Below are 4478 nucleotides of genomic sequence, written 5' to 3' on the forward strand. Positions count from 1 at the left end.
AATCTCTCATCTCTAAAATATATAAATAAAATCTTTTAAAAAACAACAATAAAACTTAGGACTATCAGAGAAAGGTATTAGTCCTGTGGGTGAGTTGTCCTAAAGTTGAGTCTTGGAAAAATGATATTGGAAAACCTGATTGTTGCCACAGATCCAGGCTCTAAACCCCAGTTGAGCATCATTAATTATAAAGCTGATTTTTTTTAAATCTCCATCTAATTACTGCATTTATTTCTCAAATGGTTTTTTTCTCCAAAGTTGGAAGAGTAAAAGATATGGTTAAAACCAGAACAGAAAAAAATAAAAATAAATAAATAAATAAATAAATAAATAAATAAATAAATAAAAAAACCAGAACAGAACTGGGTGTTATATGCAACTAATGAGTCACTAAATTCTAACCTGAAATTGATAATACACAATATGTTAACTAACTTGAATTTAAATACCACCCCCCAAAAAAAAGAAAAGAAGGAAAACCCAGAACAGAGACACTTAGAAAATCTTAAAGCAGAACACTTCTTCCAACCATATCTTACTTTTCTTTCTGTGCTTCTACTTATGGCAGTGGCAGCAGGCATGCCTTCAACATGCAGAATGAGGCCAGGGAGCCTGTGGGCCTGTCTCTGCTGCAGAAACACTCTGCTAGCAACCATGGGTACCAAGAACCACACATCCATGCAGATGAATGTGGCCAAGGTTAAGAAGATGACAGGCAGATTTAATAGCCAGTTTAAAGCCTATACTATCTGTGGGGCCATTAGAAGACTGGGTAAGTTGGATGACAGCATCCTCTGATTGGCCAACAGCATTGTTTCCTACACAGGATCACGGATGTGTAATATTTGTCATAAATAAATAGCAAACCCCCTCTCCCCCCAAAAAAGACAAAAACCAAATATAATCTTAGAACTTGAAAATGTGGGCACCTGAGTGGCTCAGTGGTTGAGTGTCTGCTTTTGGTTCAGGTCATGATCCCAGGGTCCTGGAATCAAGTCCCACATCCGGCTCTCTGCAGGGAGCCTGCTTCTCCCTCTGACTGTGTCTCTGCCTCTCTCTGTGTGTCTCTCATGAATAAATAAATATTAAAAAAAAAACTTGAAAATGTAACACAGATAAAACTGGAATTATTTCAGTGAAAGTAGACAAAAGGAAGTCATGAAGCCCATCTACTAAGGTACCCATCACTTTCTGTGGGGACTCTGAGTGTTCCATGGAGCACGGCTTGAAAAATCACTGCCTTAAGAAAAGAAAGAAAATCATTGCTTTAAAGAATTAGAATCAGAGCGGCCTGGGTGGCTCAGTCAGTTAAGTGTCTGCTTTCAGCTGAGGTTATGATCCCAGGGTCCTGGGATCAGGCCCTGTGTCTGGCTCTCAGCTCAGTGAGGATTCTGCTTCTCCCTCTTCCTCTGCCCCTTCTCCTGCTTGTGCTCTCGATCTCTCTCATAAATAAATCTTAAAAAAAAAAAAATTAGAATCACCAGCAATTTGATGCATAGAATGAACTGGCCATTTTTAATGATGGTAAAACCACCAGAGAAGCCTAATCCCTACCTTACACCATAAAAAAAAACCACTCCTGACCTCTCCCAGAGTATCCACAAAAATAAGCACTCTCCTATTCCTCACTGACTACTGGGTACACTCCTGAAGTTTAATAGTGTATAAGAATCATCGGGGATTCCTGTTTTCAAAATAGATTCCTGTACTGAGATATCACAGAGGTATCATTCACTGTTTGTAGGGAAGCTCTTAAGAAACTACCTTCAGCAACATCCAAGTAAATCTGGGTCAGCTGTCCTGAGGACTACACTTTAAGAAACACAGACTCAAAGATAGAAAACATGAAAAAAATGATTGGAAAACATATTAAAAACACCCATTGGCCTACCTCATGAAGGGCCTTGAATACCGAGTGAAGGCATTTGAACTTTATTCAATTAACTGCAGGGAGCTATTAAAGTTATTTGAGCAGCAAAAGGATAAGAGATGAACTTTAAGAAAGTCTAGAAGCAGGACGTGAAATCAGAAGAATAGGGAAAAATACGTTAGGAGGTTATTGTAAGGGTCAAAGAAAGATATATGGAGTTTCTGGATTTGAACAGTTATGGTGAGAAAGAAGACAAGAGAACAGATAATAGCCCAAGTTGTGGACTAAATGTTTGTGTCCCCCCAAAATTCATACATTGAAGCCTAACACCCAAAGAAATGGTATTGGGAGATGGGACCTTTGGGAAGGTAATAAGTATTAGATGAGATTACAAAGGTGAGGCCCTAAAAAAAAAAAAAAAAAAAAAAAAAAAGGGTGAGGCCCTCACGATGGGACTAGAGCCTTTGTAAAGGGAGCCAACAGAGAGCTTGCACTCTCTCTGCCTTATAAGGACAGTGAGAAGATGGCCATCCACAAAGCAAGGGAGACAGCCTTCATCAGGACCTGACCTTCCATGCTGGCATCTTGATCTTTGACTCTCCAGCCTCCAGAACCATAAGAAGTAGGTTTCTGTGGTTTAAGCCATCCAGTCTGCAGTATTTGGGTATAGAAGCCTGAGCTGGCTGACAGTCTATAAAGAATCAGTAGGGTTTGGCAGGTACAAGGTTGTAAATCAAGAGAAAAATAGATTCAAATATGAGACCCATGTTTCCAAACTAACTGGAAAGCAAGAATGGTTGTTCCTTTAACAAAAGGGAAGAGTCAGAGCCTCCTTTTAGGGAAGAGAAGGACCCACACTGATCATTGCACTTACCCTGATGCAGGGCTTGCAAGTGGGGGTAAAGGAGCAGTCCTCAGGGACCACATTATCCCTCTAGCCATAACTGGTTAGACTGATGTCAGCATCTGACCCAGGGGCTGCCCACTTATAGGCTGATCAGGGACCTATGAGCAGCCCTGAGCATACATTCAAATTACTTGTCTCAGGAGTCTGGGGGGAAAACACCCACATACACACAAGAAAATGAGGCTGTTACATGTAGGTGACCCTAAAAGGATGCCAAGAAGAGTCATAACCTTGAGAAGAACCATAAAGCACAAGTAAAATGAAGAGACACTGTAGCTGTGAGACAGAGGGGAGAACCTAAGCCAGCAGTTACCCCAGATGGAAGCGACACACACAGAAAGTGAGGCCCTTTAAGAGTGAAACACTCAGCTACAGCCGAGGTCCTTCACTGGGTGTTTTGGGATTCGTTCCTGGCCCAGCACATGGGGAGTATTCAAGAAACAGGTGCATTGAAAATTTAAAAAACAAATGCCACTCATGTCTTGTCCCATCCTCCAGTCCCTGCTGCTCCTGAAGCCTCGACGTTTGCTTCCTCGGGTTCCCATGTGCGTTCTCCTCACAACAGATTCCTCATTGCTTGGCAACCTGAGTGAGAATCTGTTCCCACCCAAGCAAGAGTGGGACAGAAGCAAAACATACCGTATTTGAGATATTTCCAGAAAACTGAGGGGTAGGGGATGAAACTGTGGGATACCGAACCCAATGAAGCTTGGGAGAAGGGGGCGAAGCACGTGTGAAGTCAAGCGTCTGAAAGCATTACGTGAAGGCTAGCTAGCTTGACAAAGCAGATCACACAGATCAAAAAGAGAGACAAGGGTTAAGTCCTGAGGAAATCCCTCACTTAGAGGAGAAAAGTCAGAGGAGGCAAAGGACACAGAACTCATACTTTCGAAGGTCTCAGCCTATTTTGCATCAGGTTCATAAACGATCATTTGCACCGACCATTGGAACACGGCCACTTTTATCCTGCACAAAAGCCATGTTTACTGAGAGGCCTCTTTCCCTTGGCTTCATATTTCATGTAGAGGCATGGTAGCAAGAGCTAACAGTCCTGGCTTCTTGCCCTCCCTTCCCCCCAGTAGATGAGGAATGACTTACCTAATTGGTGAACAGGTGACAGGACCAGCTACAGAGCCAGCTCGGTGAGGCGCTCTGAGTACATGACAGTTCAGGAAACCCGGTAGGCCCTCAGACTTAGCCCCGTTCTCCAGTCTCCACTCTTCAATAATCAACCTAAGGAGATCTCTGTCATTTGGACCCACATGCCAATCTCTCAATTGGTTCTGAAGGCGGGGCAGGGCCAGAAAAGGTGTTTTATGTTAATTCTCTATTGCAGGCTGGTTACTGAGAAAGTAGACTCCGAGACAACCGTTTCATGCCGGGAGTTGGTTGGGGAGTGCTCTCGAGAATCAACAGCTGTGGAATAAGGGAAAGAAGCAGGCTCACAGGAGAAGTCAGGTCACCATGCCTCACTGGGCTGCCAGATTTAGCAAATAAACACATAATTAACTTTGAATTTCAGATAAACAGCAAAAAGAATTTTAGCAGCAATGTGCCCCATGCAATATTTAGGACATACTGATGTTTGTCCTAAATTGAAAGTTAACTGGCCAACTACATTTATTTTATCTGGCAACCCTCAGCTACCCAGCATGGAGCTCAATGGGAAGCTGGGAAAGCCCTTTCAACCTGTTCTCCATT

The 4478-nt window shown here is 42.7% G+C and overlaps 1 pseudogene; it reads left to right on the plus strand.

Annotated features, from left to right (window-relative positions):
• The first annotated feature begins 590 nt into the window (after positions 1 to 590).
• LOC112654303 (40S ribosomal protein S21-like) lies at positions 591 to 4204 on the plus strand (annotated as a pseudogene).
• Positions 4205 to 4478: the final 274 nt, after the last annotated feature.

Source organism: Canis lupus, chromosome 15 (genome assembly GCF_003254725.2).
Source record: "Canis lupus dingo isolate Sandy chromosome 15, ASM325472v2, whole genome shotgun sequence".
Classification (NCBI taxonomy): Eukaryota; Metazoa; Chordata; class Mammalia; order Carnivora; family Canidae; genus Canis; species Canis lupus.